This window comes from Paramormyrops kingsleyae, chromosome 2, assembly GCF_048594095.1.
Source record: "Paramormyrops kingsleyae isolate MSU_618 chromosome 2, PKINGS_0.4, whole genome shotgun sequence".
In the NCBI taxonomy this organism is placed as follows: domain Eukaryota; kingdom Metazoa; phylum Chordata; class Actinopteri; order Osteoglossiformes; family Mormyridae; genus Paramormyrops; species Paramormyrops kingsleyae.
Genome location: NC_132798.1, coordinates 9923038 through 9939100, shown reverse-complemented (window position 1 = coordinate 9939100; position 16063 = coordinate 9923038). Strand labels below are relative to the sequence as shown.

The 16063-nt window shown below is 44.3% G+C and overlaps 1 protein-coding gene and 1 long non-coding RNA gene across 6 annotated transcripts in view; both read left to right on the top strand.

Moving 5' to 3' along the window:
* apba1a (amyloid beta (A4) precursor protein-binding, family A, member 1a) overlaps nucleotides 1-16063 on the top strand; it is a 58944-nt gene that overhangs the window by 8320 nt on the left and 34561 nt on the right. For 3 of the 5 annotated variants that reach the window (XM_023803364.2, XM_023803363.2, XM_072705200.1), the window contains exon 2: nucleotides 14575-14789. The exons of the other annotated variants lie outside the window; for them this stretch is intronic. The gene's annotated coding sequence lies outside the window, so the exon portion shown is untranslated. The remainder of the gene's footprint in view (nucleotides 1-14574; nucleotides 14790-16063) is intronic. 5 annotated transcript variants of the gene reach the window in all.
* LOC140581682 (uncharacterized) lies at nucleotides 21-11079 on the top strand. The gene is made up of 2 exons (XR_011984821.1): nucleotides 21-7426; nucleotides 7474-11079. It is a non-coding gene; the product is annotated as an uncharacterized lncRNA (long non-coding RNA).

Genomic DNA, 16063 nt, shown 5'->3' with positions numbered 1-16063 from the left:
CTTGGTCTGGATTTGTACTTTCTGGACCTGAACTTTCCACCTCAGAGTACTGGCATGTCAGTGAGCAGACTTGAGCTCTCAGTTATGGTGGGTTGTCGTTAAATGGCTCAGAACAGTTTAAAACGTTCCTGAAATATGATTTATGCTTGAAGCGATCACAACAAACTAAAGCTTCAAGAGGCTTTCGCTTTCATAAGCCATTTGTTGGCTCCTCTGTTTGGCTTGAATTAAATCTCTTTGTCTGGTGTAACTCCAAGCCTCATTGTCTGAGCCGGGAACGTCTCCTCCTGAATAGGCGGGACAACATGGAAGACGGCAGCGAACACTAAGCTTCCGGTTTGCTGGAAATGGTTTCAAAACATCGGATCAGTGACCGTCACAAATTTACTTAGGCTGTTCTTATCCGTTTTGGGGTGTGGCATCAATTACATTGTGCTAATGAGTGTGTTCAGCCATTGCTACTTTCTCAGATTTATTATGAGTTACAGTGATACTCTCACATGCTAACTCGGATACGCCGATTGAGACGGGCCTGTCGTTGCTGTCTTCATCAATATTGATTTGGTAATATCTTTGTGGTGGAGCAGGTTTAGTATGTTCAGCCTCTTTTAAAGATGCAACTCAATCCTGAAGATGGTTTGGAATTGCGACTATACCATGATTTAGAATTTTGTCACCAGAAATATATAACCTGGATCATATTGAATCTGTATCATCTGCGTGTGTATTAAGTCACATATTTGTATTGAAAGGACAGACAGCATGAATAATTTATGGTTTGGGTTTTATTTTTACGGTGTGTAAAAATGAGTACATGGCAGTTAGTAAATGGTAAGCGTGCTATTCTGTGATATTGACATTGAGAGAGACTGTCACCCTGCCTTGGATCCTCTGCTTCTCATGATTCACTGGTGCAATGAGAAGACGAAGGCGTGTTGGCAAGATGCTCACTGGGGATTGTAAGAGGCCACAGACTGTGACACATTAACGCCCCACCAGGCAGAGAACCGTGGGTTTGTTTTTATTTATGGAGATGAAATAAAGAAGGCGTAAGTTTCTTCCAGTGTAAAATTACGGAACTAGACATTAATTAATTTACCTGTGGTAGTACAGCTGTGGGTCGTGTGGTGGTTTAGGTCCTGGGACCGCAGTCTGAAGGTGGCCAGTCTTGGGAAGGGCTGTGCATTTCACTGTGAAAGGCTGTAGGGTCGATAAGTTAGTTTCAGTGAATGTGATGTTGTGGAATATCGAATGAAGAAACCCAAGTCTTCTGTGTTAGTGTTTTGTAGGAAGAGGAGTTTCCCCTACTTGTGAAACACTTATATGTAATGATTCATTAAATAGCAATGATTATATTTTGGTGCTGACGTTGACCAGCCTCGCTAAATACTCCACTCCCCTTTCTTCTTTGTCACGTCCTTTTCTTCTCGCCAGTATCTGCTCCTGTCTACGTGCATCGACCCCACCAATGTTAACACAGAGTCATCATCTGAAAGAGCAAATGATAAGTGAGTTATGCGAAATGCTGCCTCAGCTAATGGCTTCCCCATTTCTCTGTGCTAAACGCGCCGTCAGCATTCAGCTGGGAATTTACAATGCAGATCTACGTCTCTACATGTGCGATTCATCGGCTACCCAGGTGGCCGAGCGCTGCCGCTTTTTTGGCAATCTGCTGCTAATGGTAGAACTAAGGTGACCTTGATTTGAAGAGAGCGAGTTCCTCCTCACCATGGGAGTCTTATTGGCCTACATTTAATATATCAATATCTAGGACAGATTGTACGGCTCGCAAGTTGAAATCTAGACTGGCAAAGACTTACAATGGCTGGCAGCGAAAGAGCACCTCTGTGTTTCACTTCTAAATAACTTTGAGCAGACCTGTAAGCCGGCTCGTTGGCAGCCGTGCATATTCTTCTGGGGCTTGAAGTAGCTGCTCACCAGGAACAGATCGGAATATAAAAGCTCCTCATTTAACTTGTTAAAGTCAAAACAAAGGAAGCCTAAGCCTTAAAGGGCACATTTAAGGGCTTGTTTTGGAAATGCTGTTTGGCTGGCTGTTTTTATTTTGCTGTAAACCTCTACTGTCTGCTGCCTTAATATCCTAACACAAGAGATGCTAAGAAATGGTTCAGTCTGATTTAAGGCCTCGCTTTGCTTCCCAAATGAGTCTCACTTCCGTGTTTATTTCTGAAGATGAGCGTGGGAGTGTGGGAGGAGACGTTCAGGCTCCTCAGACAGTGTTACAGTGCCGCACAAATCAAATATGTACTATGTCTCTCTCCTACACAAGAGAGTTTTATTAAAAGAGCTTATTCTAGTATATTCTATGGATAAAAAGATATACTAAACAATCTTGCTGGAGGGCCTCTTCCTTTGAGTCATCAACCACAACCTGAGCATGAATTTTATTGAATTTCTTAGCTGACACAAGGCAACAGGCTCATTTCAAGCAACAATCTCAAGTGGCCTTCAGCACCATACTACCTGTTACCTTTGGAAAAATGTACAATAATGAGATGCGGTGAGGCTATACTCTCATTCTAATGCTCACTATTAAAGCACGAAGCTTTAGCCAGAGTTCAGGATACATTAAAGAAAGAGGTTGCTCAGAAATATTACATTGGATCCAGCTGATTCATATTTAATATAAATTCTAAGCCATGCTATCCTGTTTATGACATAGCCATGGAGCTCCTTAAATACGGCCCAATGGAGACACTCAGAAATCCAGTTAAACTGGAGTCAGAGGTCAGATAGACTTTTGTCCAGTTTAAAATGTAGTTTCTTGGCTTAAAGGACTTCATCTCTGGCTTTAAATCCACAATATCCACACATCCCAGTTTTGGCTTCTCGGCCTGGATTTCTTTTGAGCTACAGAGCCTAATTAATTTCCGAAGGAGAAGGCAATGAATACATGGTACATTTGGATTTACATAATTTCAAGTCTTTCACAGAATTAAGTGGAATTTTTAATGTTGTAGGATTATTTTCAGCTCCAGCATGCAAACCTTTGAAGGCACGTAATTATCTTTAGGAAGGTATGCCTGATCCGTATGAGAGAAAGGAGCTTTTCTGTGAGAAGAAAGAATGCTGGAGAAACTTGAAATGTGGGTCAAATTTTATGCTCAAAGTATTTTTTAATTGAGTTTAAGGGGCTAATGGATCCTGCATCGTGGAAGCATTAATCCACACAACATGGTGATGAGCTTCCTGTTTTATTTAGGACTAACAATTAGCACTTCAAGGCTCTGCTCTCGCCTAACAATATTTATACCTAATTAGCATTATTTTTACTCTTGAGGTTTCAACCTAGGAGACTGATGTCAAATTCAAGAAGCTTGGTAAGTTCCTTGGTCACCTGATTTTCCGGTTTGGACTTTTGATTAATGTAATTTTTAAATGGTAACAACAGGACACACGATGTATTTTTTTAATGCACAGTCTGAAAAAAAATAGATATCGATTTCTTAATTATTAAAAGATGTTTTGGATAATGATTTATATGGTGGTCTTCCTCTGGTATGTAGAATCTATATTAAATATAGCTTAGAATTCTAACTGCAGTGTCAACAGGACCAAATCAGTTCTAGTTTGGAAGCTCATTTCTAGTCAAATTTGCACTGATCATTATGTCACTGGATGCAGCAGCTGCCTGCGTGTGAAATTGATTTTATTGAATACATGAAGGCACACGCTGCTGTTTTTAAAATCAGGTTTCACTAGTAAAAAGATTGGGCAAGGATTGGCAATTTCAACCTTACAAATTTGTAGTATTATTAATGGCAGAAGAGTAAACAGATGACAGCAATAATTTATTGCTGAGTGGCCACGTGTACATTTGCTATTTTTAAAATAGCGCATCCTCTGTATAACTGATGCTGTATATATAACTGAGGCTCCGGAATATGATTAACGAGCATGGTATCACACTGTCACTTGTGCCAAGGTTTCATTTGTCAACATCCTGTTGGTTCCTCGAATTTCTCATCTGTGTGGTACCTTCTATTATTTTTCCTGCTATCTATATTTCAGATCCGATGTTCTAGATCTTTATTGGCAGGGAGAGAGAGGAGCAGTGATTGAGTTTGTGGAGCTGAGCATTAGTCTGTGATGACGTGTCTTTTCACCACGTTAAATGGCCCTGAGGATCATGTTCTCACAGAGAACAGCAGGTTCACACCAGCCCTGTAACAGGTGTATTGAAGAAGACTGGGGCTGTCGGTATATTGCAGTCATTTGGTGAGAAGGGGCTAAGTTGAGAGAAGATGGCAGGGTGACCTGGGAAGAATTGGTGGTAGCTTACAGGGGTTAATTTGTAAACACTATCTGAGGTCATGCCACTTGAAATTATTGGGTTGGGCAGTGGGGGGCGGTTTGTTTACAGTCACTCTCACAGTGTGAGTAGGCGCATTTGCTACAGATACTGCTACTGTGTATCATTGATAAAACTGAAACAACCACAAAATATAACCATTATTTCCATTGTATTTTAGAAGGTTTGTATATTAATTGCAAGATTTAAAAAAAAAAAAAAAAGGTTATTCCTCACATATTTGTACTGTGTGTGTGTGTGTGCGTGTGGTTGTGTGTGTGTGTGTGTGTGTGTGTGTGTGTGGGTTAACACGTGAAAACACATGGGACAACTTACATATTGAAAGCCATAACTATGGATTCCATATTAATTAAGTTTGAGAACATGGCATTCCTTCATGCTTCCGGAGCAGTGGTTTCTGGTGATAGGAAGTGTTGTGGGGGAGATTGTAAACAGAGCACAGAAGCTTCTGGAACTGCATATTGAATCATGGTACTTGTACATTCATGTGGAGCACAAGGCCAAACAGTTGACCAACTGCAGATCAATTGACTGCAAATGTCACCCTGGTGCGTGAGCAGTCAGCTTAATGACAAATGACCAGTGGAAAGCTTCGGCGCGCTACTGTATACCGGCTCAGACGCAGTGCGGAACAGGCTCGCCGCACCTGGCAAAGTTCAGGGCGAAAGAAGTGCTCTGGTTGTGGGCACCTCGACAAGGCAGGAGAGTCATGTGGTTTTGGGTGTCTTCAACCCTTTTTTGGGAGTGGCTGCGTAACACCAGCAGACAGAATAACCGAGAGCCAATAAGGCTTGGGCCCAGCAGCGTGAGGCTCTCGGAGTTTCGTAACGTACTAACATCCCTCTCTCCTCCCTGTAGTAATGTTTACTGAGGCTGGGCACCTACAGCCTAAGCAAATAGTGCTCTCCTTCAACCACGTCACGTCCGTGACAAGAAGCGAGTGGTTTATGCTGCTCTTAACCCTTCCAAGTTTTATTTGTGGCGTAAAGGTGACATTACTGATTATGAAGTCCCAGAGACAAATCATATTTAAAGGGATTATGATATCCCTTTGTTTTACATTTACCCCAGAAAAAAGTCAGACTTCTGTCTTACTGGAGAAGCAGAAGTAGCTCGACTTTATATATTTTAAAGGAGAGGAAGGGAAATTACACAATGCCTGTCTTGTGATTTTTACTCCCTTTCAAAGCCAGATTTAATTTAAAAGTTTTAAGCAGTTTTTTATGTAGAACTGTTGGGGAGGTGTTGACTGTTTTTTTTTTTTTACCCAGCTAATAAAAAGTCATACTACTGGCTAACTGGAGAGTCTGCAGCGTTTATATGAATGCTTAGAGATGGAGTTGCATCCCTTGGCATATATACTTCTTTTTTGATCAAAGCACAACTTTGCCGTATAAAGCACCAGATAAAAGTCTAAGTGCACTTGCTTGATGCTGGTGATCTTTACTAAATCCATGGAAATCTCAACCAGCATGACTATTATAGCATGCTTCAAGGGTCTGCCATTCCATCGGATTAAGGATGACCGGGTCATGCTCTAATAACCCGAAACGCACCTCCGAATTGTGAAACAACTATCTAGCAAAGAAGGAAAGTGAAGGACAATTCAGAAAAATGACCTGGCCTGTCCAGAGCACAGATGCCAATCCTGTAACACTTGTGCAAGGTGAACTGGGCAGAAGTCAGAGCAAAGCAACTCACCACAAGCGTCCAACATCTTTGGCAATTGCTGCAAAAGAGCGGTGAAGACGTGTCAGGTGATTTCCTCATGAAACTTGTGAACTGAGTGTCTCATGTCTTTGAAGATGTTGTCCTAGCAAATGCTGGCTATTTCGAGGATTCCAGGACTTAACACTTTAGTAATGTGGCTGTGACTGTTCAATTGTGTATGTATAGCTATCCATCTTTCCATCCATACATTTTTGGACCGCTGGTCGGGGTTGTGGGGGAGCACAGGACACAAAGCTGGGGTAAACCCTGGATGGGACTTCATGTGTCAATGCCTAGGGCAAATAGTACCCATAAGAATGCAAGCACCATGTACCAAAGTAATGAAGGGAAGGTCACCTCTTTCAGCCTCACGTGTCAAGCCCCAGCACTCTTCCATCCCTGGAATCCCGCTAAGTCGCCATGCTTTACTGCACATGCTCAGTAGCTAAGGGTACAGTAGCATGTGGCATCAATGTCCTTGCCAGCTCAGATGTCACCTTCTTGGCTTCAGGGAGAATTGGCCCCGTAGCCTTTTCTCTGTGCCTTAGTATGTTCACATGCTGGCCGAGTTTTGGTGTTCTGTAGTTTAATCAGGCAAACCCCACTCTTTCATTGCATCAATTTGTTTTCGTTTATGGCGGTCCTGTTTTGTGAATTAACTGGTTACTAAGCAGGGAAGCAAATCTTGTTTTCTCAAAGTCATTCCCTTGACTTTGCACAGGATGTGTTTGTAAAAAACCAGATGGTTATGTAAAACTCCACAATCTTCACAGGGGAGGGGGGAGGGAGTCTGCTAATCAGAGTGGAACAGCTTGAATTTGGTTTCCCTGATGTTGTCACATGGTTTGTTGTGCTAGTGATTGCTATGCAGCATTTGGGACCAGAGATTACTCTTCTGGAACCCGCCCCCCTCCCAAAGGGAGCAATTACAGAGGGGTGTAGCGCAGGGATTTTTGTTGCCAGCAGACCAATGGGGGCACATCTAGGTCCTGCTGCTCACTCCCTACCACACTATTAAAGGGGGGGGGGATTCATATTAAACACATCAAATGTTTGACAGACAAAGCCAATCGGTGTTTTGGTTGCTAATTTGTCTCATTTTTATTGCATTTGAATTGTCTGAACAGATATCAAGACACAAATTGAAAACTCTCTCTGCTCTCTATTTTTAGTGGATAGAGAAAAGTTTTCTTCAAAAACCAAACATGGGCATCAGTTTTCACAATTTTACAGTTACACACCTTAATTGCAATGGTTAGTTTTTCCTCTGCCATCTAGAATGCAGTCTAATGTAAAGATCTAGGCAGAGGTCTACACCCATCCATTTTCTGTGACTGCTTGTCCAGTTCAGGGTCGTGGGGGTCTGGAGCCTACGGGTCCAAGGCAGGGAACAACCCAGGATGGGGCATCAACCAATCACAGGGCACAAGGCAGGGAACAACCCAGGATGGGGCATCAACCAATCACAGGGCACCCCAACAGACAGTCTGGTAATTCCAATTGGCCTCAGCCTGTTTTTGGACTGTGGGGGAAAACAAAGTACCCAGAGAAAAGCCCACAATGACACAGGGGATACACACACAGCACCTGGACAGAGACTCAAACCCTGGTCCCAGAGGTGTGAGGCAACAGTGTTTGTCACTGTGCCACTGCAGATCTCCACCCACTTCTTAATAATATAGAAATAAACAGTGGAGTGAAGGATGTCGATTTATTTCAGTAGAATTGATGTCTTATATCTGCATTTCTTTGATTCTTCCTTTTATTGAACATACATAAAATCATCCTCCAACCATTTATCGAGTACAGGGTCAGGGGGGGGGAAAGGGCACAAGGCAGGACACATGCACACAGTGGTGGCAAGTTCAGGTTCAGAAAGTACAAATCCTGATCAGGATTTTGTTACAACCAACCAATTGAGTCTAAAGAGTCACATTCACAGAATGTTGAGGCCTCAACTGGTGGGTTGAACTAAAATCTTGATCTGGATTTGTACTTTCTGAACCTGAACTTCACACTTCTGCATACACACATAGACACAAGTACACAAACTCACACACTTTGGGCAATTGGCAAATTCCATTTGGCGGCATGTCTTTGTTCTGTGGGACGAGCTTAGAGTGCCCAGAGAGAACCCAGGCAACAGCAGGAGAACATGAGAACTGCACACGAGGCTGAGGGCGGCTTTGGACCCTGCCAGTCCTAGAGGTGTGAGGCATCAGTGGGTGGCTGAGACCATGGATAAAATCCAGTAACCTTCTGTCCTTGGGTTAATGCAACAGGGGAGGATAGAGTCTTGTTGGACATTGGTTTGGGAAATAAATTGGTAAATCTTCTAAATTTTCTAGGCTATTACTCTCAAATACCTCGCAGAGGGATGTTTGTTTGAGTAAGAAGAGAAAATGATGACCCTACTTGGCCATTCGTGTTAGGGAAGGAGTTGAAGCCTCTTGAGCACCAGACATTAGGCTGTTGGAGAAGATCTGAGGGCAGCTGTGCATGCATGCATGTTGCTGTGGGTTTAATATCTCACCGGTGTGTGGCTCAGTGGGTCAGAAAGATGTGCCTGTGATTGGAGGGTCGCTGGTATCAGTCCTATATTTTGCAGAGTGATTTTTTTCATATATTCATCAGTTCCAATCTAGACCAGGAAATGGAACTGGAGTTGGGATTGGGAAAAAAAATATGGGATCAGAATTGGAATTGAAAATTGAATTTCAGGGAGATTTAAATTCCAACTCCAGTTCCATTTCCTGATTTGGATTGGAATTGATGAATGCATTCCGGAATGGCCCCTGATCGTGGCCCCTGACCGTGGCCCTTAACCCCCAATCGCTCCTGGGACTGTCTGATCCTGCTTTCTTAAAAACAGTGTGTCGCTTTCGAAAGTAGGGTCTGCAAAATAAATTTAAAAATATATATAAATAACCATAATTATTATAAATGATGTGCTGCCTGTCATAGCTTCAGCACATGCATATATAGTAGGTGGGACACTAATCCTTATTTTTAGGGCAGAGATGTCTGATGCAGTTTTGATTCAAGCTTCAGATTTACGCTGAGAGCAACTTAAAAATCACTGCTTTGTTGACAGAGTAGGTAACACTAATAACTGAAGATGCAATATTCTGTAGAATAGCATGCCAGCTGGGTTACCCTGAAACGTAAAACCACTTTTAACAAATACACGGATACAATGAGAGGCAACCTATTTAGATGGTAAATGAAGATGCACATCCTACAAGGGAAAATGCATATCACATTCATCCCAGGTTTAATATTTACATGTTTTTTTCACACATTCCTACCCTTGTTATCGTCGCTACTGGTTCTGGTAAACAGGGTAATTCACTACTGCAAACAAGGCGTGCTGTTTCACAGTTCAGTGCACTGGGAGGGTAGCTATGTGATAAACACACTAGCTTCTGTGTGTGTGTCTGTATTAGACATTTATAGAATGTTCCAGAAGTATTCTTGTAGATTTAGCTTATGTACCCAATGAGTACATTCTTATTTCATTTTGAGTATATTTATTAAATATTCATGAATAACTTGACCCAGCCATGTCTCACTTGTGTGCAGATGCATTTATTGTACAAAGATTACATGGTGAAATTATCAATTTTGGAAGAATTTCAGTTATTTTTCAGGCATTGAGCACTTACTGTGTCACGGACTAAATAACTTCATTGATTGTAAGTGATACGTTCTTGCCCATTCGGAGGTGTTACTTTAACACAGGAACCGGAGAGTTACTCATTTTACAAGCAGAATTTGTTTCTTGGCCTTGATCTAACGCTGTATCCATGCATGTCAGGCTGCTGACCAACCAGATTTAGCTTTATTTTATAAATACGGCGTATAAAAACATTAGACACGCTTTCCTAATTTTGTTTTGCCCCTATTTTGCACTCACCAAAGCCGCTATTGTCAGCTCATGCTGTTGAGTGTCTTTTGGTTGGTGGACCATTCTAGATACAAGTGGGACGCTCTTGGGCCAGAAAAGCAAATGCGGTTCTCGATACACTCGGAACACTGCACCTGGGACCTACTGTCATGCCCTATTCAAGGGAACTTAAGTATATATTTCTTTTTCTCACCCACTCTTCCTTATATAATTGTCTCAATCCTTAAAAATGCTACTGTCTTCTGCCCCTCAGGGACACTTTAAGTGGATTTAATATGCGAATTTATTCAGGGATCTTAGATTCACCTGGTCATTCTGCTTCCGGGAAAGATCAGCTGTGCCTCATGTTTTTTATTCTTATTGTCTGGCCTTTTTCGTTTTACTGAAGAAGGCCGCGTGAGTATAAGCTGGCCTAGGGTTCTCGACGGACCAGCCCAGGGTTCTCGACGGACCAGAGAAAGCAGAGCTGAGTCTCACTGGCAGACGGGCAGAGCTCAGCGAGTGGAGCGGCAGTCCTGCCGAGTTCCTGAAAGCATGCCTGGAGCCACAGAGTGAATTAAAGAGCACGTTTACCCCCAGCCCACCCCCCCGGTCACACACGGTCATCCCGCTGGGGGGAGCGGAGATCGCTGTCGGAAATGCCCACCAGAGACCTGGATCCGGGAAGTGTGCCTGCAGAACGCTGCTTTAAGTGCTGTGGTTAGTGCTCTCAGCAGCCACGGCGAACCTTCAGCCTGATCTGACGGTTTTGCCTGGGGTGGGGAAGCCGGCGGCTACCAAGAGCAGAAACCAGGGACGTGTCTTCACATCAGCACAGGCGGCCTGGCTGCGTCTGCCCTCACTTTCACATGGACGGTGGACAGCGATAAATAGTTTGTAGGTTTCCTGTTTACGGTTTGACAACACCTGATACTAAGTCTCAGTGGAAATGAGTTGGGGCGGGGTATGTGGCTTAAAAAAGGCATGGGGGGGTGTATGTACCATCATAATCTATAAAGTGTTGCAGGATTATTCCTTTGCAGAACATGCTCTAGGTGAAATTTTTTGTCGAGCTTGTGCTTTTAACCAAATACATGGATTTATTAAAAAGAAAAAAAAAACACTTCAAAATAATGTCTTACAAATTAAATTAGTGGGAATATCAACCAGGAAAGGAAAAATTGTGTGGAAAATGGGTGGGGTCCGTCCCAGTATGTTAAACTCTATATGTGTAGCGGAGCACCTCGAACACACACGAGTTCACCAACACGAGGTCGAAGCAGGGCTGGTCATCATTAGGCAACACAGAAAGCCCATAGAGTACCGTCTTCTCCGGGGCGCTGACTGGGCAAGCCAGTGTCACCAGTGCTGGGTCACCATTAGGGGGCATAATGAGTTTCACATCACTGGGTAATCAAAGCTATAGCGCAGACGGCTAATCGTATCGTCTGCTGGGGCGTTTCTGCTGCTGGTGTCTTTTAAGGTTCAGGTTCATTTAGTGGTTGACTGTGCTGTTTATGAACAAACACGGCTCTCATCCTAGAGGAACTACATCCCTCTCAGCACCAGCGGGGCAGCTGTGGACCAGTGCCGGTTCTAGACCCTTTCAACTGGGGTGGGGGGGGGGGGGGTCAGACTGGGGCCAGTTGTTCTGCTGGGGGGGCAGATACATTTGACCTTAATGTCAAATGAGGAATTACTTGCACTCAAATGCCAGCATTAAGAAGCAAAAACAATTTTGAAAACCGATGTTATTTATGCAATGCTTTGCAGTCACAATTTGCAGTTTTTATAAAAATGTAACTAACGCTGATTTCCTGTTTACACTGTCTTGCTTCCTCAAGCTTGATTATTTTTTCTGTCTTTAGCTTCACTTTTCACCAGCTGAAGCGACTCGACCACCCGGCACAAGAAAATGTGGTCACGTTTGTGTTTTCCCTGTTCCCAGCGCACAAAATATTAGCCCACATATTGTACATATACGTAAATAATAATAATAATATTGATCATAATAATCGTGGAGGTCATGGGGGTCTCAGAGGACCTGTCGTGGACAGAGCATGCCCAGACTCAGGGCTCATAACCACAGCAGAGACTGTACCACCTGAGGAAAGTCAAAGTCTCCCGGCAGCCCAGAAAACGCTATTGAGTGCATCTTGTCCACGAACACTACATCCCGGTGTGGTTCCTGTACCTGGACCGTGTAGCTCCGCACCTCCAGGCCTGCCCTCCCCTCTCTGAGAGGCGTCTACATTGGTCTCTGCAGAGATTATTAAGGACTCCACTCCATGCCAGTAACTGCCTGTGCATCTCGCTGAAATCAGGGAGATGCCGGTTCTGTCTGATGACCGGAACAGGGAGAGTCCAGAGGAGCCTCTTTTCTCAGGCCATCGGCTTGCTCAACTTGGACGTGCCTAAAGCCATTTGTACAGCTGATTGTCAGTCAGTTACTACATTCCATGTCCACTGCAAGTTGCACACCTTCACGACTATGCCATTTGCACTGTGCTGTCTCCTTTGCACTATAAAATGCATATTTTCAATGCATAGTCTTTATATACATCCTATATACATTCCTTATGTATATTAAAGAGCACGTTTACCCCCAGCCCACCCCCTGTACAGCATTGCCCCTCTTCTTATATTCCTTTATTGTATAAAATTTTATACTTGTTTAAATTCTTTTGAACAGTCTATTGAACAACCAGATTTCCATTTCGCTGCAAGTTGTACTTGTAAAACTGTACGTGATGAATAAAGATCTGGAATCTTGAATCTTGAAATGTGCCACTGATTTGCGAAAGTCATGGAGTTGCTATTGGCTCAGTGGGTTTGGAGACTGTGCCTGTGATTGGAAGGTCACAGGTTGGAATCTGAGTATCGTCAGCAGAGTGATCTCACCACTGGGCACTTGAGCAAGGCCCTTAACCCCCCCCAGCTGCCAAAGCCTTGTGTTCTCTGATGCCTAGATGGGCCTCAGCCCCCCACAACCCTGACCAAGATAAACAGATGGAAGGACAGATGAAATAACAGCATCTTTCATGTAACAGTTTTTTGTTCTTTATCTGCTATAGAAAATGGCATATTGTAAAATACTGGCTGTGATTTGGAGAGTCTCCTGCACTAGAGGCTATTAGACATTGTTAAAACCAGTCTGAACGAGAGCAGTCAACATGAGCCGGCTGTCCCGGTTGCCCGTCCTGGCAAGCTCACACTGTCATAAAGATCACATGACACTCCAGCAAATGGCCTGCAATCTACCAGTCAGACTGTTTCAGCTTTTTACTATTTCCCAAAACAGAGGCAAGACAATATTGCTTTGATCCAGTTATTCGGTCAGAGAGTGACACTTTCACAGTGCTGTAAACCTTTTAAAATTCATGTTCAAAAACGGATGCGCGGAGCTGCATTTCTGTTGAGGCCGTATCGTTGGTTTCCAAGTTCGCATGTTGTTTTAGGCACTAGCAGTACAGAATGTGCAAATGGAAACGTAGGCCTCTGGTATATTTGGCTGTATGGTGCTTATTGGCTTATTGGTAAATGTATCAGGGGTCACCAATATCTCAATATCTGTGTGATCCTGGATTATATCATTATATCAGTCTGTGTCTGTGAGTGAGGTATAGGGCCAGTCCTTGTCCTTGTAGGGCCAGTCGTGTGATCGCATGGGTTCATGTCAGTTTTCTTACAATGGTTGCTTGTGTCCGCTGGATATTTATGAGAGTGTGTCACCCCATTACTGAGCTCGCACCCGAGCTGGCTTTGTGGCACCCTAATCTCATGTGCTGCAAATCGTTTTATTATTTTTTCCAGTCCTCGCCAAAAAGGCATGTTTTCATTTGACTTGGGGGATTGTTTCGTGCCCCCCCGCGCCTCCCCATTTTGACCATGTGGCTCACCCCTGCTTTCTATCTTCACTTTGGAAAAAGGAAACGCCAAAAATAAAAGTCGGACCCCCTCTCTTCGGAGATGCCCGTAGTCGGCCGGCTTTCCCACAATATCCTTTTCAGAGTTAGCTGGTCGGGTTGCCACTGTAGCCCTGTGCTGGTCCAGTGCTTGTGGAGGCTAGGTGTCCGTGAATTCATTTTAATAATAAGTTCATAACGGGCGACCAAAAAATAAAATAAAATAAAACAGAAGTAATCCTTAAAAAAATAGGATGGCTGATTCTTTCTGCTCTCTCACCCCTTCACTTGCTTTTTCCTCCCTAAAGGACTGATATTGGTCTTGTGTGGACTTTTACTCCCTTACTGACATCATGGCCAGAACTCTTGTTTTTTCACTCAGCCGGTATCTGTGTCCTTCTTTCCGTCGGGATGCCGTGCGGCATTTTCACGTGGCGTGAGCAATGTGTGCCTTTCAGCGGGGACATACATGCGTGCTGTGTCTCCATTTAATTTCCCCCCATTATGACAGATGAACTGGGGGCTCTGTGACCTCGTCTTCATACATGAACGGAGTTTTGTTTCCTTTTCGGCACAGAGAGGGAGATACTGGGGGCCTGAGTATCAAGGCTCGGAGCAGCTGCCTCTTCTGACTGCCTCTTTATGTTACCTCTCCTCCCTACCGCTCCCCCTCTCCCTTCTCTCTCTTCTTCTTCCTCTTCTGATCCCCTTCCCCCCACCCTTCCCCCCCTATTGCACAGTGGGTCTGTCTGACTTGAAGTCCCCTGTCTGGTGACACTGGGCCTCACGCCACACCCTGCCTCTGACTAAGGGGGCCTCTGTCCGCCTCCATCACTCAGCACGCAGGGCCTCCAGAACATCGGCTCTCCGGACCTCAGCTCCTCACCTGGGCGGCAGCCGAGCCCCACGCTGAGCTTCAGTCCCAGGGAGCTGCAGAGATAAATGATCCAGGAAGGTGAGAACTTTCAGGGCTCCGGATCTCTCCGCCGGCCTCCGACTCAGCTCTCAGTATGATGTCAGAGAAAATCTGCTTCTGGGAGACCAGGTCATGCGTGGAAAAATAATCTGGTGCGTGTTTGTCTCTTCCCTTACGTTAAAATTAGGGCATATTTGTAGCCTGATAAGGTGGAAATAGGCTTTTAATTTATTTCAGCTCTTATTAAATGGAAGGTGATGCAATATCTGGGGTTTGTACCTTTCTGCATGTTACACCACCATGGCACCAGAGGATATTAAATTTATTTTTAATAATGCGCTCTTCCTGACGTAGTTGCCTGCCCCAAAGTGCTTCTGGATGGTTTAGCGACATCTGATTTGTGCCAGTTTGAGAGTGCGTGGGAAAGCACTGGTTCCTGGTGGTTTCTGCTCTACTGCAGTGTCAGCTGTTTTATGGTTTTTAAAATCGCTTCCTCAGTTGGTGGACTTATCATGGCAACCATGGATCGTCTTATATTTCCCATCGAAATAATAAATAGAAAGATATACTGATGCAGGACCATCAGAAAACCAAACGTATAGTCTTTCATGTTTGCAGTAATATAAAGCGATTGTGGCTTTAGGTGTCTATCGAGGTGCCTGATCTAGAAATTATGCTGCCAGTTTGATCGCTTTTGATAATTTTTCATTTTGTGGGCACCGTGGTGGGTTGGCATCACAGCCATCCTGTCTCCTGCTTTGTGCCCTGCGCGTCCTGGCAGAGGCGCCAACCTCGTTGTGCCCCTCCGCTGCATCGGTGGATGCGGATCATGCATGACAGAGGGACGGGTGGATTTTTCGTGGGGGTTTATTTTGTTGTGTTTGCGAGTCGCTAGCCAGCGGCAGGCCGGTTTCACGCGACGTTAGTGCTTTTCTGCTCACTTCTAGCTGTTAAACAAATGGGGTCTTTTAACTCTGATCTGTAACCAACAGTCTGGTTTACACAGCCACAGTCTGACCTGGATGCGGGTGGCTGATAAATTAGCTTGTACATGGGTCGTTATGCACATTGGCCCTCTGGGCAGGTTGTTATGCATGTCACCCCTCTGTTGTTATGCTCACTGGCCATTTGGGTTGTGTTGCAGTTTCCATGCCCCCCCCCCCCGCCAAAACCCACTGGCCAGCACATTTCCAGTGGCTGCAGCGTGTCGGATCCGGGCCGGGAAGTTAATGGGGCTAACGAATGACCAGTAAAGGGGACATCCACCCCGAAAAACACAATGGCTCACACGTGCGTCCACATCAATACAGACA